This window comes from Stegostoma tigrinum, chromosome 21, assembly GCF_030684315.1.
Source record: "Stegostoma tigrinum isolate sSteTig4 chromosome 21, sSteTig4.hap1, whole genome shotgun sequence".
Classification (NCBI taxonomy): Eukaryota; Metazoa; Chordata; class Chondrichthyes; order Orectolobiformes; family Stegostomatidae; genus Stegostoma; species Stegostoma tigrinum.
This window is the reverse complement of record NC_081374.1, coordinates 45,703,138-45,728,085: the sequence shown is the minus strand read 5'-3', so window position 1 is coordinate 45,728,085 and position 24,948 is coordinate 45,703,138. Positions and strand designations below refer to the sequence as shown.

General features: G+C 44.4%; 1 protein-coding gene across 5 annotated transcripts in view; it reads right to left on the bottom strand.

Moving 5' to 3' along the window:
• Positions 1-24,948, bottom strand: part of LOC125462963 (serine/threonine-protein kinase 38) — a 69,134-nt gene that overhangs the window by 35,749 nt on the left and 8,437 nt on the right. The window contains exon 1 of one of the 5 annotated variants that reach the window (XM_059653489.1): positions 12,425-12,783. The exons of 2 other annotated variants lie outside the window; for them this stretch is intronic. The gene's annotated coding sequence lies outside the window, so the exon portion shown is untranslated. Of the gene's footprint in view, positions 1-11,838; positions 11,952-12,424; positions 12,784-24,948 lie in introns of those variants that run through there. 2 more of the 5 variants (XM_048553518.2, XM_048553519.2) reach the window with 2 other exon arrangements.

The window sequence follows — 24,948 nt, the reverse complement described above, 5'->3', positions numbered from 1 at the left end:
AGGAAAGCTGACGTTTTGGGGATAGACCATTCTTCAGGAAAAATTTTTTCTGAAGAAGGGTCCAGGCCCGAAACGTCAGTCTTCCTGCTCCTCTGATGCTGCTTGGCTGCTGTGTTCATCCAGCTCTACACCTTGTTATCCCTGAACTACCTGTTGCCTGCCACTTTAACACACCATCCTGTTCTCTGGCCAACATGTGTCTCTCTGGCTTGCTGCAGTGTTCCATCCAGCGAAGCTCAATGCAATCTGGAAGAACACCTCATTTTCTGCCTGGGGACCACGCACCCTCCAGATTCAACACCGAGTTCAGTGTTTAGGCCCTAAAATTATTGAACTCGGTGTTGAATCTGGAGGGTGCGTGGTCCCCAGGCAGAAAATGAGGTGTTCTTCCAGATTGCATTGAGCTTCGCTGGATGGAACACTGCAGCAAGCCAGAGAGACACATGTTGGCCAGAGAACAGGATGGTGTGTTAAAGTGGCAGGCAACAGGTAGTTCAGGGATAACAAGGTGTAGAGCTGGATGAACACAGCAGCCAAGCAGCATCAGAGGAGCAGGAAGACTGACGTTTCGGGCCTGGACCCTTCTTCAGAAAAAATTTTTCCTGAAGAATGGTCTATCCCCAAAACGTCAGCTTTCCTGCTGCTCGGATGCTGCTTGGCCTGCTGTGTTCATCCAGCTCTACACCTTGTTATCCCTGAACTACCTGTTGCCTGCCACTTTAACACACCATCCTGTTCTCTGGCCAACATGTGTCTCTCTGGCTTGCTGCAGTGTTCCATCCAGCGAAGCTCAATGCAATCTGGAAGAACACCTCATTTTCTGCCTGGGGACCACGCACCCTCCAGATTCAACACCGAGTTCAATAATTTTAGGGCCTAAACACTATGTCCTAGCCCCCTGCCCAACACACCAGGCCTTGCTATTACATAGCCTACCCTTACACACTACCTGTTATTAGTCACTAATAGTCCCCATTAACAACTATTGATCCTCCCAGCCGATCATTATCAATCCTGCCTATCCAACTGCTCTTCTCACTCTTTTGGCTCAATCCTATTGTTTACTCCCTACCCCATCTCCATCCATTTTTCTTTTGCATATAAATTAACGTTTTCCCAGCCACCATCAGTTTGGGGAAGGGTCACCGGACCCGAAGCGTTAACTCTTTTTCCCTTCACAGACGCTGGCAGACCTGCTGAGCTTTTCCACTCTCGCCACATCCTGAGATCCACACTCAGTGCCACGTGGCATCACATGAGCACTCTCTCAACCTTTCTCTCCAACAGCATCGTAACACACTGGCTCAGGGCTGCACCACTCCGCAGTTCCACTTCATCCTCCGGCTCAAACTTGTATTTTTCCTCTTAGACATTAAGGCCAACAAGATGCAACAACTCAAAAATACCCATGGCACTCTGGAACCTACCTCTCCTTCCCTCCCCCCTGACTCTACCCTTACACTCCCCACCCCCTACCAGGTATTCACCATCCCCCTTAACCTTCTGCTCTCAGCAAAGGCCTCAGCGTCTCCACCTTAATGAATTTCGGGCATGACATGACACCGAACTGTTCATCTGCCATCTTCGCCTCTGTGCTCATTTCTTTGGACAAGAGTCCCCTCCCCGTCCCACAGACCCCTTTGCCCAACTCCAAACACTCTCCCCTCCACCTGGATCCCTCCCTCCGGCCTTTTACCTGCACTCGATCTTTTCATTGAGAACTGTCAACGTGGCATTAGTCACCTCAATTTCACTGCCCCCTCACCAAATCCAAATCCAAATCCATCTCCCTCCGAACTGCCTGCACTCAGATCTAACCCTGTCATCAAGCCTGCCGATAAGGGTGGTGATGCTGTTATCTGGCGTACTGACCTCTACCTTGCAGAGGCTGAGCACCAGCTCTCAGATGCCTCTTCCCACCTTCCCCGGACCATGGCTCCACCATGGCACATCAGGTCATTGTCTCTACTATGGTAACTGATCTCATTTCATCCGGTGATCTCTCCCCGCCCCCCCCAACCACCAAGCTGATAGCGCCGACACCCACCCCACCCAGCTCATTTCTACCTCCTGCCAAAAATCCACACACGGGACTGTCCAGGTAGGACCATTGTTTGAGCCTGCTCATGCCCCACAGAACACATTTCTTCCCTACTCAGTCTCCACATCCCCCCAACCCGCTCCAATCCCTACCCACGTACATCCAGGATTCCTCAGATGCCAGTTTCAAAACTTCCAGTTTACCGGCTCCGGCCACCTCCTCTTTACCATGGATGTGCAATCCCTTTACGCGTACATTCCCCACCAGGATGGTCTTGGGGCTCTCCTCTTCTTCCTGGAGCGAAGACCTGAACCATCCCCACCCACCACTACCCTCCTCTACTTGGCCAAGCTTGTCCTCACCCTCAACAACTCTTTCAACTCCTCTCAGCTTCTTCAGCTAAGAGGGGATGCCACGGCTACCCACTTGGGCCTGAGTTATGCCTGTCTCTTCATGGGGTACATGGAACATTCCTTGTTCTAATCCTATTCCGGACCGCACCCACAACTCTTTCTCTGATACATCAATGATATCATCGGTGCTGATTCTCTCTCGTCTAGAATTGGAAGACTTCATTATTTCACCTCCAATTTCCATCCCGACCTCACTTTCAGCTGGTCTATCTGATTCCTCCCTTCACTTCCTCGACATTTCTGTTTCCATTTCTGGGGATAGGCTGGCCACTAATATCCATTACAAACTCACCAACTCCCACAGCCACCTGGACTATACATCCTCACACCCCACACCCTGTAAAGACTCCATCCGATTCTCTCAGTTCCTCCATCTCTGTCGCATATGTTCAGATGAGGCCAACTTTGACAAGGGAGCCTCCGAAATGTCCACATTCTTCATCAACCGTGGATTCTCCAGGTCCATTGTCGACGGGGCCCTCAAATCGGGTCCGACTCATCTTCCACACTTCTGTCCTCCCACAACAGCAATAGGGTTCCCCTTGTCCTTACCTACCATCACACCAGCATCCACATCCAGAAGATCATCAGATGCCATTTCCACCATGTCCAGTGAGATGCCACCACCAGACACATATTCCCCTCCTCTCCCTTGTCCGCCTTCCACAGGGGCCGTTCCTTCCGGGACACCCTAGTCTATACTTCCTTCACCCCCAACACCTCCCCACAGCCGTACGGCACCTTCCCCTGTAAGCGACGAAGGTGCAACACCTGCCCATTTACCTCCTCCCTCTCCAGTATCGAAGGGCCCAAACATACCTTCCAGGTGAAGCAACACTTCACCTGCACTTCCCAGAATCTAGTCTACTGCATTCGCTGCTCACAACGTGGTCTCCTCTACACTGGGGAAACGAAGCGTAGACTTGGCGACTGCTTTGCAGAACACCTACGTTCTGCTCACAAGAAAAAAAAAGAGACCCTGAACTACCAATTGCCTGCCACTTCAATGCACCACCCTGCTCCCTGGCCAACATGTGTGTCTCAGGCTTGCTGCAGTGTTCCAGCGAAGCCCAACGCAAGCTGAGAGGAACAACACGTCATTTTCCACCTGGGGACCCTACAGCCCTCGGGACTCAATATTGAGCTCAATAATTTTAGGGCCTAAACTCTCCCATGTCCCAGCCCCCCACACCAGGCCTTATTACCACACACCCCCTGTTGTTAGTCAATAACAGTCCCCATTAACAACTACTCACCCTCCCAGCCCGATCGTTAGCAACTCCTTTGTCTGTCCAACTGTCTCTCTCTCTCTCTCTCTCTCTTTGGGCTCTATCCTATTGTTTACTCACTACACCACACATCTCCCTATTTTATGCATATAAACTGACATTTTCCCAGCCACTATCAGGTCTGAGGAAGGATCACCAGACCTGACACGTTAACCCTCTTGTCATCCACAGATGCTGCCAGGCCTGTTGAGATTTTCCAGCAACTTTGTTTTTGTTCAGTTCTGTAAGATGGTGTGTTTCTGGGCCCTAAGCTGCTATTTTTTCCACAATCATTTTTTTAAAAAATTCATTATCAGGGTGAGGGCATCGCTGGCTCGGCAGCATTTACTACCCGTCCTTAATTGCCCAGAGGGCATTTCAGAGTCAAATATATTGCTATAGGAGTGGAGTCACATGTAGGCCAGACCAGGTAAGGAAGGCAGTTTCCTTCCCTAAGGGCATTAGTGAACCAGATGGGTTTTTCCCCAGACAATGGATTCACGGCCATCATTTAGATTCTTAATTCCAGAAATTTTATCAAATTCAAATTCCACCATCTGCCATAGCCAGATTTGAACCCAGGACTCCAGAACTTTGTCTCTGGATTAACAGTCCAACGATAATATCACTATGCCATCGCCTCCCCAACTAATCATGATCAGGGAGGAACTCGAGGGACATATTTACCAGAAATTGCTGGAAAAACTCAGCAGGTGTGGCAGGATCAGTGGAGAGAGAAACAGATTTAATGTTTCAGGGCCAGAGACCCTTCTTCAGAATGGTTGTCCTTCTAACTTTTAAATTTGCTTTTGCTACCTTCTATGAATATTTGATATTTACACACTGGGGTTCCTTGATCTCAGTGATGTTGTCAGGGGTAACTTTTCCACTTTGGGATAGTGCATTTTATTTAAAACCGATATCAGATCTAAGTACTTGCATCACCCAGCTATAAAAAGAACCAAGTAACTATAATGCTGCCACCAGTCCTTCAATTCATTCATGAAGTGGGAAGATGGCCCCACTTGAACTGCTACAGGTCATGCAACAAACCATTCACAAAGTTTTGAAGCAAGGGGAATTCTGGATTCTAATACAGAGAAGACGGAGGAACATTAATAGTTTCAAATCATAATTTGGAAAGGGGAACTTTCAGGTGGCAGTACAGAGCAAGTTGTAGATTGATCAATGGCTTCACTGTGTACACTGAACGTCGGTCTGGTAGATAGTTTGTACCGGGTGGTGTTGAATTTCTGGAGTGCGTGTTGTTGGAGCTGCACTCATCCAGGCAAATTGGGTGCCTCTCACTGCACAAAGGTTGTCTCTTACACATGTGGACAAGCCTCAATGGAGGCACAAGCTAATAAGCCATGGAATTCCATAACTGTCAGCCTTGATTACCCATAGCTTTGTAACTAAACCACAAACATTCCGAGGTAATCAAAGCAGCAAATTTCTTTTCATGCCCCAGTAACTTTTCTTCAAACTTTAAGCATTGACCAAGAGACGAATATTAAACTCCCGAAATCTGCAGTAAAATTCTAGAAAGCCGTTAATCCACTGGTCACTCAAAGATAGGTAAGTTAGAAAATTAAAGTTAATGCTACCACACCAACACACCCACATACAACACTTCACTTCACTCTGCCCCCGAGTGCAGAGTTAGACTCCAGACCAGTGGTAACTAAGTTACATCCACACCCACTTCTTGTAGCAAGTCTGCAACACCAACAGCTACATGTCTGGCACTGTACATTCATCCCCTATAGCTAGTTGGCAGGGCATTTCCCAGATGGCAATTTGTAACTGGTGAGGTGCGACAGGAAATCAGTGCTGGGGGCCACAATTGACAATATATATTAAATGATTTGGATGAGGGAAGCAAATGTGATACAGCCAAGTTTGCAGAGAACACAAAAATAGGTAAACAGTTGAAGATTAAACAAAAAGGGAGTTAGTAGAGGGATATAGACAGTTAAATGAGTGGGCAAAAACTTGGAATGTAAAGTGAAGAAATAGGGAGGATACACACCTTGGCGGGAAGAATAAAGAGGCTGAAGATTATTTAAATGGAGGAAAACTGCAGAAAGTTGGGGGTCTGAGGGATCTGGGGGCGGGGTCATAGAATTATAGAATCCCTACAGCGTGGAAACAGGCCATTAAGTCCACACTGGCCCTGGGCATCCCACCCAGACCCATCTCCCTATAACCCACGTAAATCTACACATGCCTGAACACTTATGGACAATTTAGCATGGCCAATCCGCCTAGCCTGCACATCTTTGGACTGTGGCAGGAAACCGGAGCACCCAGAGGAAACACATGCAGACACGGGGAGAATGTGCAAACTCCACACAGACAGTTGCCCGAGGGTGGAATCGAACCTGGGTCCCTGGCGCTGAGAGGCAGCCGTGCTAACCACTGAGTCCCCTTCCTTGAATCACTAAAAAAGCCAGAATCCAAGTCCAGTGAGTAATAGGCAGGCAAATGGAATACTGGCCTTTATTTTAAACAGAATGGAGTATAAAAGTAAGGGGAATCATTTGCCCACTTACCTCCTCCCTCTTCACTATCCAAGGCCCCAGGCACACCTTGCAGGTGAAGCAATGTTTTACTGAGTAAAGCGCAGATCTAGTCTACTGTACGTGTTACTCACAACACAGTCTTCTCTACACTGGGGACAGGAGATGCAGAGTGGGTGACTGCTTTGCAGAATACTTATGTTCTGACTGAAAAAAAAATGACCTTGAGCTTCCAGTTGCATGCCATGTCCATTCACTGTGTTCCCACACCAACATTTCTGCCCAGGCCTGCTGCAGTGCACTTGTGCAACTCAACACAAACTGGAAGAACAGCATCTCATTCTCCACTTGGGACCATTACTCAATATCGGAGTTTAATAATTTTAAGAATTTGAACACCTCCCTCCATGTCGATTCCCCACCCAACACCCCAAACATGACAAGGTTTGCCATCGGCATGGCCAACCCATTTTCAATCACTCATTGAACCCATTCTCACCATCTAGCTTACTATCTCAACCCTGTCTGCTTAACATTTTCTTCTTCTTTTCTGGGGTCCCCCTCCACATACTCACTCTCTCCTCCTCCCTTCCATACTCATTATCAACATAAATACCGTCTTTTTCTAGCTGTATGAATTCTGAAGAATGGTCACTGCAGTCAAAATGTTAACTGTTTCCTCTTCGCAGGTACTTAACATCAGTGGTGGGGAATTTCCTGGAGATGATTATTAGGGTAAGGATTTACCTGTATTTGGGAAAGAATGGGCTTATTAGGGATAGTCAACACAGCTTTGTGCCAGGGAGGTCTTGTCTTATAAACTGCTTGGAGTTTTTTTTAAAAAGTAAGTGAAGATGATGATCAGTGAGGGTACAGCAGTGGATGTTGTCTACATGGACTTTATTAAAGCACTTGACAAGATTCCCTCATGATAGGCTGCTCCTGAAGATTAAAATCATAGGATCCATGGTGAGTTGGCAAGTTGAATACAAAACTGTCTTGGTCATTAGAAGAGAGAGTAGTTGTGGAGAGGTGTTTTTCTTATAGAATTTCATAGAATCCTATTCTACAGTGTGGAAACATGCCTTTCAGCGCAACAAGTCCACTCTGACCCTCAGAACATCCCACCCAGAACCATGCCTGTATATTCCACCTCGCCTACACATCCTTGTAGGCACACTACAGGAAATTTAGCACGGCCAATCCACTTAGCCTGCACATGTTTGGACTGTGGGAGGAAACCGGAGCACCCAGAGGAAACACGCGCAGACATAGGAAGAATGTGCAAACTCCACAGAGACAAGGGTGGAATCGAATCAGGGTCACTGGCACTGTGTGAGGTAGCAGTGCTAACCGCTGAGCCACTGTGCCGCCCAAAAGTCTATGACCAGTAGAGTTCCACAAGGAACAGTGCTGAGGCCTCTTGTTTGGAACAAAGTACATACAATTTGGATGAACATTAGATGGTTCGATTTGCAAGCTTGCAGAGAAGCACAGTTTGCATAAATAATGACATGTGGATTAATAATTAATGGTAGGGCCCTGGGTAGTGTTGTAGAAGAGACACCTAGGGTTCAGCTACATATTTCTTTGCAACTTGCATCAAGGTAGATAGGGTGGTTATAACAATGTTTAGTACACTTGCATTCATTGTTCAGACCCTTGAGTATTGGAGTTCAGACATTATGTTAGAATTGTACAGGGCGTAGATGAGGCCTCTTCTGGAGTACTGTGAGAAGCTCTGGTCACCCAGTTTTAGGAAGGATATCATTAAACTGGAGGAGGGTTCAGAAAAGATTTACCAGGACGTTGCTGGGATTACAGGATTTGAATTATAAAAATAGGCCTAGACCTCTATAACTGAAGCGCAGGAGGCCGAAGGATGACCTCAGGAGGTTTATATAATCATTAGTGGCATAAATAAGGTAAATAGCAGGGGCCTCTTCTCTAGAGTGGGGGAAATTTAAAACTAGGAGGCATATTTTTAAAAAGTGAGGACGAAGGTTGGAGGGATATGGCAAGACAAGTGGGGCTAGTTTAGCTTGGAAACATGGTCAGCCTAGACTAGATGGACTGAAAAAGGTCTGTATCCATGTTATATGACGCTATAACTACAACACAAAAATTGGTGGAGCCATGGACAGTGAGAAAGATTGTCTAAAGACACAGCAGGAAATAGATCAATTGGAAAACTGGGTGGAGAAGTGGCAGATGGACTTTAAAGCAGACAAGTGAGGGGATGTATTTTGGGCAGTCAAATGCAACAGCAAAGTATACAGTGAATGAGAGGACCCATATGAGCATTGATACACAGAAGACTCTTGGGCTGCCAAATCCACAGCTCTGTAAAAGTGGTAAGACAATTGGATATGGCTGGAAAGGAAGCACACAACATGCTTGCCTCCAGCCTGGGCACCGAGCATAATAGTTGGCAAGTCACATTACAACTGCATAAGCCTTTAGTTTTGCCACATTAGGAGCACTGTGTGCAGATCTGGTCATCATACTATAGGAAGCAGGAGACAGCTTTGGGAAGAAGGGTGTAAAACAGGCTTTCGAGGATGTTGCCCAGACTGCAGTGTATTAGCTATAAAAAGGAGAGGTTAGACAAACGTGGATTGTTTTCACTGCAACCTCAGATGCTGAGGCGCAACCCATTTGAAATACTGGGGGCCTGGGTTTGCATTTAAAGATGATGTACAAGATAAGCTTTGTTTTTAATAAAACAGGTAGGTACCTGGAATGAGCTGGGGGATTGGCAGCAGCAGATACAATAGCAAAGTTTTAACAGGCATCTAGATAGATACATGAACTGACAGGGGATTGAGGAAAACAGACTACGTGCAGGCAGATGGGATTAGTTTAGACTGGCATCACTGTTGGCACAAACATGATGGACTAAAGGGTCTATTCTAGTGCTGCACCATGTTCAATGCTGCCAGACCTGCTGAGTTTCTCCAGTAATTTTCTGCTTTTTTTGTGTGTGTTTCAGATGTTCAGTTGTAGGTTTGATTATTAAAAGGAGGGAAGTGTTACTAATTCTAAACAAGGCACCAGTCAGGCAACAGCTGGAATACTGTGAAGAATTCTTTCCTTAGATAAGGAGCAAAAAGTATACAGGCACTGGACACAGTCCAGGAAAGGGATCACTAGGCTAATAGCATGTATGGACTATCATGTATCGCGCATCTCAAGACTTGTACTGCTCCAATTGTGCCACCCAAAATTTTTGCAGTCAATTTGTCACAGCTACAAAACTCAGACAGATTTTGCAGCTCTCTGGAACAGACATGAGTCCGTTATGTTTATTAGTTTGCCTACCGATTTATAAGTGGTAGGGATTAGGTGGCCATTCAGCCCCTCAAGCTTGCTTTACCATTTCATAAAATGATGGCTGATCTGCCCCATGCCTCAACTATTGCTATCGTGTTGATGATCCCACAAGTTCTCTCATCCACCAGTCACATACCAGCACCATCTGAATTATTGGCGCGTTGTACTTTAGACAACGGCATGGTGGTGGGGCGCGGTGTTGGTGGTGGTGAGAGCACATTCAGATGTTGACAGTGCAACAGTTTCTCAAAGTGCGCGAATATTTGCAGTTATTGGGGTTGTTTCACTACACATTCAGCTCCCAGGCAACATCACCATTTGTCATACTACTATGTTGGGATCTGTAATCACTGTTGCTTTCACAATAAAGCATGCTTAAAGTGCACAGGGGAGGAAGAGAATGACTAGGGTTCACCTGGCTTCATTACAGGAATTTAGAAGTCAAATCATTCATTCAGACTCTGAACTTGCTCTACTGTCCAGACAGACTACAGCTGAACCATACTGTCACTCCACTTGCCAAGCCAGGTTCAATAACCGTTAATATCCTTGCCCAATAAAAGTCTAGTCAATCCTTTTCATATGTTTACTTGACTTAAGACTCAATAACTTTATTGTGGGTTTCTATTACCTCGTGTGTGAAGAACCATTTCCTGATATCACACCAAACAGCACCCCTGAATCTAGCACAGGAAGTGAGAAAGGAGAGAAGAGCCTGCAGTTTATAACCAATCCCACATTGCCTAAAGTAAGAAATCGCTAAGATATGGAAATAAGACTGCCATGGGATCTTTTAGTTCCATCTGGAGGGAAGATGGTACCTCTGTTCGATATCTTATTTAAGTAACGATATGTACGACAGTGCTGTACTCCTGTAGTACTGCAATGGTAGTGTCAGCCTGCATTAAGTATTCTGTATGGTTCATTTTAAATCCTTAACCTTGTGTCTCACAGAGATGGGAATATTATCACTGTGATACAGCCACTTCTCAAAAGACACTGGCTTTGTTTCTACATGAAAGGCGTATTATAAATGCAAGTTACTTGATGTTGCCTGAAGCCAGTTCACAAGGCATTAAAGGAAGGAAAATGGACTGTGATCCTTTCAAATCTTCCTAACAGATCTCAAGATAACAGACATCTGAGGAAACTGAGCAATCCTGCCTCAGTGACCACACAATCTAAACTTCATCAGCTCGGTATACTTGACAAAAGCAGATTCAATTCCAACCCTTCACAGTAAGGCAGAAACAAATCAAGCCAAATGAATAACTCCAACACTGAGTCCAGAATTCTCCTTTGGTATAAAAGCAGTTTCCTGTTATTTCAGCCTCAGAAATCCACTTTTACGGGACAAATATTAATTCCTAAACAATGCACCATGCTGACTAGTTTGTAGGGAGTTTATTTCAACGGCCAACAGAATGAGACCTGGTAAAATATCATCTCTAATCTTCCACTGAAAACAATAAATACCTGTCACCTTCAAAAGAGAAGCTCTAAATCCCAGATTCTGGTTTACTGTATGTTAACTGCTTGCAGACAAGGTAGAGCTGGAGTGATGTCGGTCTTACTGTGAAGGATAGGAATAGGGCATGGCTTTATGAAGTATGCTGACCTGACAAGGCTGCATTGTGGAGTGAGTGAAGCAGGATTGCTCATTTGTGTTATCCCAAGATCTGCCAGGAAGATTCGAAAGGATTACAGACTCTTATTTAAGACAGTGTGAACTGGCTTTAGACAATGTCAAACAATTTGTCCCCATCACCAACTGCTCACTTCCTGTGTGCCCTTTTTCTGGCATTGCCCCTGTAAATCCAGGCAACGTCTGCAATTGCAGAATCAAGCTATAATGCTGTACGACTGAATTCCAAACGTTCTATCCTCCGTGACCTCGAGTTCATTGCAGCTTCTGACATTCGTATGTAAAAGTCCTCATTCATATACAGTTCCATTCACTAACATAATAAGAGCAAAGTGCTTTGTTTACATTACAGATTTCCAACATCCAAAGTACTGGAGAAACTCAACAGGTCTGGCAGCATCTGTGGATAGAGAAACAGAGTTATTAACTTGGAATCCAACATGACTCTTCTTCTGATTTGCATCTTCTTCATAGATGCTGCCAGACCTGCTGCGTTCCTCCAGCACTTTCTGCTTTTAATTTTCCATTCACTACCACCCCTGTGCTCACTGACCTAAAACACTCACTCATTCTCCCGCATTCAAGGTACTCCTTAAAACTCTAAGTTTTCACTCACCCTGAGCGCAGAATCAGGTTTCTGGCTCTGAGCGGTCCCTTCTAACTTCAAGCATTCCTTCTGTGACAAAGTGCAATTGCATGGATAGGGCTGGACTCAGCTGTGGCTTTTCACACAACGAAACAAACAGACTCACGGTGAAGTTTGCACATTAATAACGAGTGGTGAGGCGGGGGGGGGGGGGAGGGGGAAGGAGGTGAGAGACAAGCCATTTGGCAGCGAGATGACTGTTAGCAGGCTAACACCTTCAAGGAGGAAGGAGGAAAACAAGCAATGAAAATAAAAGCTTAAAGTAAAGCACCAGACTTGAAGGTGAATGATTACAGTGTATAAACATTTTTGAACCGAGGATTGAAGGGACACTTCAGTCAAATTAATTTCCTTTAAGGCCAGAGCAAGCTGCACATTCAGGAAAGTGGTCAAAGCTGGCGAAACAAGGGACCAGGGGTCAGGTTACATCACAAAACCCGAGAACAAAGTCCCTACACGGCCATTGCTCTGAACCATGAGATTCCCAGGTGTCTTTTCAACGACACGTCCCTTAAAATAATCAAAATAGAATACGCAGTTGTTTAATATTGCTCACCCTTAGGTTCCCGGTTCACGCCGCCGTATAATGTGGCGCTGGACGGAACAGCAGTGTTACAATGCAGGACCACCTGCTTACTTTGCGTTCTCATATGCAGTAAAGAAAAGCTCAGCACCGTCTAACTGCTATCAGGAGGCGGCTGAAAGGCGACAGTTGAACACTGTAACCTGAGATGGGACGTAATCCTGTGCCAAGTGGAAACGCCCGTCCAACACAACCAAACAAAAAGCCAGTCTGCACTCTGCACAGGGGTCACCTGCCCAACAGCAATTACAGAGAATGGAGGCCACAGTTCCGAGGACACAGGAAGACAATAAACATCAGAAACCACGCAATCTCAAAAGCAACAAATTTCCTGTTCCACATAAGCAGGTCTGGTGTCTGATGATTACACAGCGCACTTTCCCTTCAGTAAACCGTTGTAATTTAGAGGAGTGAGTCTAACTACTCCTGTTTGTGGAGTACCTACACCAGCCTTGGTTTGTGAAGAGAGCTATCATAAGCAACGGCACACATCAGCTCCTGCCTGCATTTGGGCAGACAGCACGGTTTTTGCAGCCACAATACTAGTAAACTAACAGGCAAACCTACATTTTTATAGCGCCCAATGCCACCTCGGGGGATTCCAAAACACACAACTTCTTTTGAATTGTAGTCACTATTGTAATGAAGAAACTGAAGTAAGTGCGCACAGGAAAATCCCACAGCAAGGTGGTGATTTGATAATTGATTCTAACTATAAGTAGTTTGAAGGCTCAATATTAGCCGACACAGAACTTCTCATGTGAAATATGTCGGACCCTCTACAGACATCTGAAACGACGTTAGTTTCGGTTAGTCGCTCATTCAAAAGGCAACACCTCGCACAGCAGGTAATTTATACCCAGGAAGCACAGTTGTCACAGAACTCAACTGCCAGCTGTCTTCAGTTGCTTGCTGGTAAACTGAGAGCACCTCGAATGAAAGGAACTTTGTCAAATAGCACAGGTGCTGAAGAAAGGCTGCTGCTTCTTCCAGTTAACGCTGAGGGGGTTCAGTGTCCTCAACACAAGCAGCGCATTGAGTCCACAGGCAGGGCAAAAGGGGAAAACAAAAAACTGTCACAGGATTGACTACCTCCAGCTTCCTCCTCAATTCAGATTCAAGTAACAGTGGGAGAGGAATCACATTAAATAGTTTTTGGAGTTAAGCCGCACCTTCAGACACCGAACCGGTGAAACTAGTGGAGTCACCCTGACCACAATGTGACCCAAAACATTAACTACTCACCAATGTGACTAATTCACAATCCACACAGATCTAACCATACTGCTGGCTGATAAAGTCACAAGTCAAGCATCGCTGGACGTGGATTTAACGTTCATTCACAATGCCCGAATACAAACATTCACCTTCTACTCAGCTTATTGATAAAACGATGAGACAAACACCCAGCTTACAAGCATCGGAGCATGGCAGGTGCTGCACTTCCTTGATTTACTAATTAATTATCGGTTATCTGATAAAACAGGGTACAACATAGATGCGGATTCCAGACTTGGGAATGCTGAAGCTAACAGAAACCCCTAGAATATGAAAAGGGACAGAGGGAGGGAAGGCAGAAGGGAATGGTGGGGGATAAAAGGGACAGGGTGTAGTCACAGAGTAAGGGCGTGATGCTGCAATTGGCCAAGGTGAGGAATAAGGGGAGGAGTTGGGTGGCAGGTGGAAATAGACTAACATTTAATCTGATGTTACAACTTGATGTCACAGGCCAGGGTATTGTTGAGTATTGGTTGGGCACTAAAATTTAACACACCTAACAACTTCTCTTTAAACGATCCAAGTTCCACGAATTACAGTGACTTCAGAACTTCTATTCTTTTTTAAACAAAAGCAAACAAAATGTTGCAAAGAAAATTTAATATTTTAATGCGTTTTCCTGTTTATGCTCTTCCTTTGGTTTAATACTATGCTTCTTATATTGTATATTCTATTTGTTAGTCAGTTCAAGAGAATGAAAATGTGTGTAAAATATCTGGTGTATGGCTAAACAGGAAGGAACGCTGACTGGATATATTTCCACCTCTGACTGATCTATACAAAACAATACTGTACTTCATTTTCAGCCAGCATTAGCAGATGCTAAGGAAAACAGAAAAGAAACCTGAATAAAGCCCAAACTAAAAGCACGGCCAACCAATTGAAAACCGGGTCAAATCTCCACTTTGTAAACAATGGAGTGGACAAAGGTCTTGTGACGCAATGATAGCATCGCTACTTCTAGACCATATCTTCTGGTTTCAAGTCTCACCTTAGTACATGATGACAGAGACAAGAGTTGTAATGCATCTAAACAGGTTGGTTTTAAAGAAGTTAAGGTTCTGTGGTACAGTGACTGTGTCCCTACCTGAGATAGATGATCTAGGTTCAAGTCTCACGGCTTAGAAACATGTCACAAATCTGAACAGTTGCATGAAAATAACTATAATGATATTGTGGGGTCTTCTGGCTTAGGGTAGCGTTCTGGGCCAGAAAGTTGACCAGACTGATTCCTAGGATGGCCAGACTGACATGCAAAGACAGACTGGATTGGATAAGACTAAGTTCACTGGAGTTTAAAGGAGGATGGCGGAGTCTCACAGAAACCTACAAATTTCTAACAGGAACAGACAGCGTAAAATGCAGGAAGAATGTTCTCGATGACCAGGGTGTCCTGAACCAAAGTTCACAGACTGAGGACACAGGGTAGGCCATTTAGGACTGAGAAGAGGAGAAACGTCTTCACCCAGAGAGTGGTGAGAATGTTGAGCCCGAGAGTTCACTCACAGAGAAAGCTGTTAAGCCAAAACATTGAATCTTTTCAAAGGAGTTAGATACAGTTTGTAGGGTTAACAGGATCAAAGAGTAAGGGTACTGAGTTGGATGATCAGCCATGATCCTACTGAATGGCAGCACATGCTGTAAGAGCTAAATGGCCTACTCCTGTCTTCTGTTTTGAGGCCTGGGGTCAAGTGCCACCTGCAGCAGAATTGTGTCATGCATATCTGATCAGGTTGATTAAAAATATCTATAACAATAACATGCTTGAAAAACCCTAACGTACCCCTTACCCACAGAACGCAAACTTACATTTATATGGAGCTTTTCACAGCCAGACTTCTGAAAGTGCATCATGAACAATTAAGTAATTCCTCAAAAATGTGTCGACATTGATCACCATGGTTTCTGCATGACAGCCAATGTTCATTCAGCAAACTGCCATAACCTGCAATGTGATAGTGACCAGATTATCTGTTTTTGAGATGTTGATTAAAAAGGGTAAATATTGATCATGACACTGGGGATGACTCCCATGTTTTCCTGGTACAGGATGTTTCACATCCTCCCAAGCAGAATGAACGGCACCAATGACAGTGCAGGGCTCCCTTAATACCGCACTGGAGAGAGGCTTGAAGCCAGAACTTTGTGACTGAGGGGCCAAATGTGCTAACTGCATACAAGACTGGCCCATCCAAAAGGAAATGCAACTTTGCACACTTAAGAATTTTGCCCAAACCAATACAGAATCAAGCCTCTCCTCTATTATCTGCACAGAAGTCCAATACGAACAACATAGTGGTAAGGAGGACAAAAGGAACAATCTGAACTGGGTCCTTATTTGCTCTTTGGAGAGGCCTTCACCCAATAAAAAGACTCTCATTCAAAGGGCATACCCCAAACGAGAAGCTTCTAGGCTCAATCCCCTGCCTGATGCAGTGATTAGGCACCAGCACCACATTAACTGGCTGCATGCTCATAAATAAAGACCACTTGGATGAGGTAACTGTAAAGCCAATTCCCCAAGACTGAGCCACCACGTAATCAAGCCAGTTCCAAATATTTAAACTAATAGGTTATATAAACAAACTGAGGCAATGAATCAACTAGCAGGCACAAGTAACCTATTATATTCTCCATGGATACAAAAGAGCCTTTCTTTAGGTAGCAGACCATGAGGCAATTTTTAAAAATAAGCACACACTCATTCATTCACAAGCAGTGAATAGGCATCAGCATTTAGAAGTCCCCTTCAGTATTCCTTGAAGTTGTGATGTTAATCGCGCCCATGCTATACCTGTAAAGCAAACATTGGGTAACATCACTGTTGTTGAGTTTTTCATATTCAGTCACAGTACAGCTCTGTGGAGAAGAACATTCCACTGTCCTCCATCAATGCAGACAACCAGTAGCTTCAGAAAACCAGGCACAGACTCGAGATAAAGTCGTCAACTTCACTCACCTTTCGGCCAGTGACATCAAGCTGCCCTGCTTTAGGGCATCCCACCACAGCAATAACTCCAACATCACATTCACACCAAAAGTGACAGGTAGTGGGTTCTAACCTGCTCCCCATTTGTCGGTGTACCAGTCCCATTAAAATGTATTCCGAACAGCCACGTCCTCTCTTTCGTCTACCAAGCATCCTGAGTGCGCAACTCAAGGTTTCAGTAGGGAACTTGGAATTTTTAAAATGTGGACAAGCAGCTGTCATGTAAAATGGCAACCGACTTGAGCTACTGAATAGTAAAACGGTAGACAATACACAGCAGCAGAAGGAAAGCAAGACAGAACATTTATCACATTATTCACACAATAGTGCACCTGCAACTATTCTGATCTAGCATTTTCATTTTGTATGAATATTTAGTCCACACTAAACCAGACCATCCAGCAAAACTATTCTCTGCTCCTGTCCAGAATCACGATACCTGTTGCGTTCAATAGACTTCTGGTCAAGGCAGCAGTCGGGTTTGTGCTCCAGGGAGGGCGAGAGAGAGACAGCACATGACAGGGCAAGTTCCCAGCAGTCGCACAGTGAGGTACATTGGGCCCAGTGCCCGCTGCAGGACCTGACATCTTCAGCAGTGGCTGCATTTCCAAGATCAGCCCAGCACAGACATGAGTATTCCGAACAGCCATGTCCTATCTTTCGTCTACCAAGCATCCTGAGAGTGCAACTCAAGGCAGCGACGTCATCAGTTGAGCCAAAAGAACGACAACATGGGGTTTGGTGGTGGCAGCAAAGGGCCTTGAGGCTGGCCAACTGGCATTGGTCTCAGCAGCAGGCTGGAATAGCCCAGATATAGGCACTTGAGGACTGTAAGATTGAGCTTTTAACGTTATTATTCTGCTTTCTACCCTATGTATTTTTTACCTAAGGCGGTGCTGGGAGTGGTGATTGTATACTTTTTCACTGTACTCCTGTATCTCTGTACTTGAGTACACAAGACAATAAAATCTAATTCTAATTCATTTGATCATCAGCACAGATCAATGTATCAAGACAACACACTTACAGCATTGAACGGGGCAGGGTTGCAGGTACTGCATATACCCATTCTAGTCAGCTCATAGAAATTCAACATACGGAGAACTACAATGGATAAACTCACACTGAAGGGATGACTCAATTTACACACTCAAGTGAAAAGGCACTTCTTGGTAGTGAGGCGAGTGAATATACCAGTTGTACAGTCTCCGACACACCTCTCCACTGCATTGGGAGTGCATCCTGTGTGAAATACCAGGTAGGCAAACTAGACAAGGACAGATTGCCTGAAAGACATTGGAAAAGCTGGTGGGTTCTCAAAAGATTGCAACAGATTTTTCTATTCTTTAATTGTTAATGGTTTCACATAACAATTGATCAAATTTATTGCGCTCAGGACTACAAACTCCCTGGTGGGATTTAACATTACAGAATTGGGTGCCCAGTACCCTGCACCTACTTTGAAAGGTATTAGAAGAAAGAGTGAGCAGACCATTCAGCCCACTGAACCCATACCACCATTCAATACGATCAACTTCACTTTCCCATCCCTCAATTCTGCGACACAAAAACAAACAAACAGTCTCTCAAATTTAAATATATTCAATAATGAAGTACTCACAATCCTCTGGGGCAAAAAATCTCAAAGAAATTTCTCAACTTCAGTCATCAATAAACAGCCCTTCATCCCAAGACTGCTCCCCTTCATAATCCTGAATGTTTCAATGAGATCACTCCCCACTCTTAATTAAGGTGTGTACCATCATTCTTGAAAGATATCACCTTTGACACTGTAACACTCCCTTTGCACTGTCCTAGCTGCTAAACTAAACTGTATGTTGAAGGCTTACTATGGTATGACCTCAAAAATCGGTAGTGTTATTAATTGGATCAAGATGTCAAAACATTAAAAAACCGTCCCACATCATGGCCTCCATCCTGATATGTAAACACAGGGCACTGAACCTAGCAAGATATCCAGTCAAGAAATGTAAGTTTAAAATTAACAGTAATAATTTCAAATCTCTTCATCCTTTGTACTCCCAATGTAACTTCCTCCAACCATACCAGCCTCCAAATTCTTCCTATTAGTCAAATTTAGAGTCTTCAGCAGCTATGATCTCCTTTGTCCCAACATTAATGGCACTGTCTTCTGTCATTTAAATCCCAAGCTCAAACTCCTCATTAATCCTCTCCACTTTTGGAATCTACCTGAAAATGTGCGGTTTTGTTAAAGCCTGTCTTAACTTCTTCTTTGGCTCAGCCAAATTTCTCGCTATCCTTCGATGGAATTCCTTAAGATGTTTTGCAACATTAAACACTACATAGTTGTTGATATTGCAGATTATTGAATGCACAATCCGGTCTTCCCTGCATTTTATAGCAATGTCTGATATCTACCTACTCAAGTCGCTGTAAAATACCCATATTACGACTTGAAGAGGAAAAGGGGAGATGTCCTGATATCCCGAATAGCATTCCTTTCTCAAAAGGAAAAAAACACTTCACTGGCCAATCATCAGAGTCTATTGGACTTTTGCTGACGGCTGGTATTTTAGTCAACATGACTGAGTGTAGTCACTATTAAGGCATTATTTAAATGCAAAATACATGTCTTGAAAGTCTCAAAACAGGAAGGCACTAAAATTTGACAATTTGCAAGAACTGTACATCAAGATTACAGCAGCCCACAACATATCTGAACATTCACAGGCTCAATTTGGAGAAGTATTTTGTTCTTGTTGCAACAGATAATTGACACATGCTCAACTCCACTTCCTGCATAGCTGTTTATCACATTTGTGGAAAAAAAAGCAAGCACGAGGAGAGGAATACTGTATGAAGCATCATTAGAAGCAACACGACCAGACTTAAACATACCACCTTTCATCTGGTGGGACTTGTTCTGTCTGTTCACTCAGACGGGCGCAAACATTTCCGAGGCAGTATTTTAAAAAAAACACCCATGGAAGTGCTGAGAAATTTGACAGGCAGGAAAATAAACGCCCAAGACAAAATTGCACTTTTCACAATCTCAGGACACACCAAAGCATTTTAAAGATAGTGAAGTACTTTTCTTTTCTAAATAAAAGTTTAGCCACTGATAGAATATCAGAAAGCAGCTGCATATTTGGACACACTGAACTTCCACAACATAGCCAGCTCCGAGTGACCAGAAACATGCTTGCATGGCGTTGGTTGAGGAATAAATAACGAAGAGGATACCAGCAAGAAGGTTCCTTTTGAGTTTCAAATAAGGCCATGGAATCTTTTATGTTATAAGGGCAGACAAGGCCTTGGTTTGACATACTATCCAAAAGGCATCCCTTTTGGCATTACAGTACTCGCATGGAAAAATTTTAAAAAGGCAGTAAGACAACTCAGCTGGTGCTCACAATCAACAGGTACATGACAAATGGGCATTGGGGATAAGTTGAGTCATATCCCACAGTCAAGCAGCTGCAGGAGCAAGAGAACAGATTCTTCTGTTTCAAAAAAAAACATCAATCCCATTCACTCTCAATTGAATCTTTGGCAGAAACTTCACCGCTTTTTCTTTGCGTTTAATTTGGCCGCAAGATAAAACAGCCTAATGTGTGATGCTTAAATGCAATGTAGAATATAGCCTGCGCACTGTTGTGTGCTTTTTCCGTTTTGTTTGTCTTGGCAAACCTTACTGCACACGTGGCAGCCCTTCAATGTTTGATCAGGAGTCACACCCACATTCTTTAACTTGATGCACCTCATTTAAAATGCTGCTTGCCAACAGACACATTTTATTTTTAGTACGTTTTGAACATTTATTGAGTTTAAAAGATGAATAACAGAGCTCCACCCTCACTTATCACTATAAGTCCGAGTGGTGTTCAACTCCTGCTGCAACACACTGGTAATGAAGCTCCAACTAACTACTAACACAGACCATCTGACTGGAGGAGGCAGCTCCACAATTATCCGCATCCTATATAATGAGCCCAGCACATCAGCACAAAAGACAAGGCTGAAAAATTCATAACACACTTCTGCCAGAAGTGCCGAGTGGATGATCCATCTGTCCCACCTCCAGTGGTCCTGAGCATCTCAGATGCCAGTCTTTAGTCAATTTGATTCGCTCCATGTGATATCAAGCAACAGTTAGAGGCACTGTAAAGACAATGGGGTATGAAAACATTCTGGCAATAGCACTGAAGACTAGTGAACCAGAACAAGCTGCAACCCTAGCCAGACTGACGTCAAGCTGACAACGGTCGCATCTACTCAACAATGTGGAAAATTGCCCAGTTATGTCCTGTGCCCAAAAAGCAGGACAGATCCAACCTAGCCAATTCCTTCCCCATCAGTCTAAACTCGACCATCAGAAAAAGGGATGGAAGCAATCTGTGACAGGGCTATCAAGTAGTGCTTGCAAAAGAATAACCTGCTCACTGACAAGCCCGAGCCACTCTGCTCTTAAGATTACAGCCTTGGATGAAGGCATGGGACATGTCATGCCTCACTGGGTGGTGAGCTGGAAAATCAAGCCTACTACATGCAGAGTTACAACAAATTTCAAGTTGCAGTGGGATTCTGGTAGTTACAATTTGTCTCTAACAACAACCCAGGATAAATACACATACTAAGGTGTACAGCTGGATGAAAACAGCAGGCCAAGAAGCAGAGGAGCTGGAAGGCTGATGTTTCGGGCCTAGACCCTTCTTCAGAAAAAAATTCTCAGATTCTCCAGCATCTGCAGTTCCTACTATCTCCTAAACACAAACAACAGTTCTCTTCAGTAACACTAAACAAAAAACTACCTTCATGTATTATAAAGCACTGAACAAGACACGCTGCAGAAATTCACAAAGGCTCTTTAGACAACACTTACCAACCAAATCCATGACCACTATCAGGAAGAACGAGAAGCAGTGTCCAAACCAGCAAAAGCCTGATCTCAGCAAATGCTATGGACAGGGACCACTGAACTGCCTACCCAACCTCTCCCTCTGCCCACTACACCCATGCCTTCGGTGTCCATCTGCACGTTTGTGTTGACGGGGACAGTTTAGCTAGCACGGTCATATGTCAACAGTTTATAATTGTTTCCACAGTTTATTAACAAATAATCTTTTATTTTTAAGTACAGAAATCTGGTCCATGCTTTCTGTCAAGCTGGGTTTAAAAAGACACGTAGTTTGGAGAATTCCACATATTTTTAAATCTTTAACTTGCACGATGACTTCAGGAGTAGCGGGGCTTGATTTTCAGCACAGCACAATCCTCACAGTTTGTGTTAGATTGCAACCTCACCAGAGGCCTGTTCCTATTTTGTAACCTCCGGTACTCACCACTGGCACCAATTTTAAAGCCAATCAGGGCCATCTATAAACAAAATTGCCCTGAACACACTGGCAGTGCTGCTTTGTACTCAAAAGTAGCATTGTTACATATGAATTAATTAGCTCCACTTGCTCTGCAAAGCCACAAATAAATCCTGGAATTCCTCTATTTTTAAAAGCAGGGCCCAGTTTTCTCATTTTCAGTTCACAGTTCAATCAAACTACTCTTTACAGTCAAAAGTGAGGTCAAGGTTCTTGATAGCATGTTGGTTGGTGACTACATATTGTGGCAAAGCACCCTGGACTATTGAAGTCAATGAAAATCCGGGGGAAAATTTTCTGCTGATTGGAATCATACCTGACACATAGGAAGATGGTTGTAATTGTTGGACATCAGTCATGTCAGCTCCAAGATATCTCTGCAGGAGTCTTAGGCCCGACCATCTTCAGCTGCCTCAATGATCTTCCCTCCCTCCATCATAAGGTCGGCAGTGGGGGTGTTTCCAATGATCGCACAATGTTCAACACCATTCACAACCCCTCAGATCCTGAAGCAGTCAATGTTCAAATGCAACAAGATATGGACAATATCCAGGCTTGAGCTGTAAAGTGGCAAGTAACATTTGTGCTACACAAGTACCAGGTAATGGCCATTCTCAATAAGAGAAAAATCAACCATTGCCCCTTGACATTCAGCAGCAATACTATCACTGAATCCTCCACTATCAACATCCTGGGATTACCATTGACCAGAAACCGAAATCAATTATAAACACAGCGGCTAAAAGAGCAAGTCACAGGTTAGGAATCCTACAGTGAGCCTGACTTCACAAACCCAAGGCACAAGTCAGGAGTGTGATGGAATACTCCCCACTTGCCTGGATGGGTGCAGCCCCAACAACACAAGAAGCTTGACACCATCCAGGACAAAGCAGCCGCTTGATAAAACCCCAAGCACCACCTTCAACATTCATCAACACACACTAGCAAGCATGCACCACCTGTAGTAACTGACAAAGGCTTATTCAAAAGCACCTTCAAAATACCCGACCTCTATCACCTTGAAAGACAAAAGCAGCAAATGTACGAAAACAGCGCCACCTGCAAGTTTCCCTCCGAGCCATGCACCATTCTGACTTGGAATGATACGGTTCCTTTACTCAGTCAAAATCCTGGAACCTGCTTCCCTAACTGCACTGTGGGTATAGCTATACCACATAGCTGCAGCAGCTCACCATCACTTCCTCCAGGACAATGAAGGATGGGCAATAATGCTTGCTTAGCACATCCTATGGAATATACCTAAGAAAATATATAAGGGATTGTGAAAGGCATTGAACAGCATGTATCACATGGGACCCTCCCAGCGTATATGACATTAGCATTTGAGTCATTGTGAAGAACAAATGTATTTACCAAGAAATATACTTATGGGATTAATGTAATGGGCACAATCCATATCCTTAGACCATGGTAATGGCACAAGCAAGAGCTGTTTCATTCAGCCAATGAATACAGAAGGTGCTGAGAGTACTCGGCAGGTCCGCAGGCCATGGAGACCCAGGTTTGTGCTACTGGCTGGGTTACATTTCTATCAGTAACCTGTCTTTCCAGAATGACCTGCTTTCCTTTGTGCTCATACTTACAGACTTGGGCACTTACAGCACAGGAGGCTATTTGATCCATAGTACGCATGCCAGCCTGGAAATCAATTTTAAAAAATTCAAAAGAACTGCAGATGCCGTAAATCAGAAACAAAAACAGAAGTTGCTGGAAAAGGTCAGCAGGTCTGGCAGCATCTGTGAAGAAAAAAAATCAGTTAATGTTTCAGGTCCAGTGACCCTTCCTCAGGACATCAGGTGTTTGTGGGAGCTTCCTGTGCCCACATTGGAAAGTGTAAGAAATGAGGCAGCCAATTTCTAAATTTACAACTGATTGGTTGTAAAGCACTTTTGTGATGTCTGCAGGCACTATATAAAAGCAACACTCTGTTCTTACTAACACTTACAAACCACAAGGCTCCAGCCACATTCCTTGTCTCTGCCGAGTTAGCCTTTTTAGTTCGTCAGGTAACTTTTATGTTGCGGAGAACACTGCCCATTGGCGCGAACACTACATATACCAATTACCCCAGTAGCCAATGCCTGTTCTTTTCATTCTTCTAGTGGCCAGGATATCCACGGTCATTGTCAGAACACAGTGTCTCAAGTTTGCTTACAGCAACCCAAATCCCAAGGGACAAGATGGAACCTCTGCTTAGGGTCTCATCTGAAAAGTCAGATAATATCTGCTACCACGAGCTTACAGGGCAGCCTCTAACTTTGTATTTGATCACCCTTCCCGCTCCCCCCACCGCCTCCCCAACCAGCTAAGGAGCTGGAAATCTCAGTTCCTCAGAGGTCAGGTCAGACAAGACTGCCCACATGAGGAAGTATGAAGTATTTCTTTATCATCACTGCGTGGGACACAGTCAATACCAGCTAATCTCCAGTGATTTACAAGTACAGTGTGTCTGGTCTGGACACACCCACAACATCTGTGTACAATTAACCGCTCAAGACTGTCTGAGCAACCAGGTTCTCAGTTTCATCTGCATGTATAATTAGCAGAGTACTATATTGACAGCATCATTCTGGCCACGTACTACCCAAACATGAGGTCATGTCTCATGAATCCCTACAGTGCAGAAAGAGACCATTCAGTCCATTGAGTCCACACCGCCCCTCCGAACAGCATCCCACCCAGACCCATTTCCTACCCTATCCCTGTAGCTTCGCATGTACCATGGCTAATCCACTTAATCTGCACATCCCTGGACACTACAGAAATTTAGCATGGCCAATCCACCCAAGCTGTACGTCTTTGGGCTGAGCGAAGAAACCAAAGCACCTGGAGGAAACCCAGGGGAAAATGTG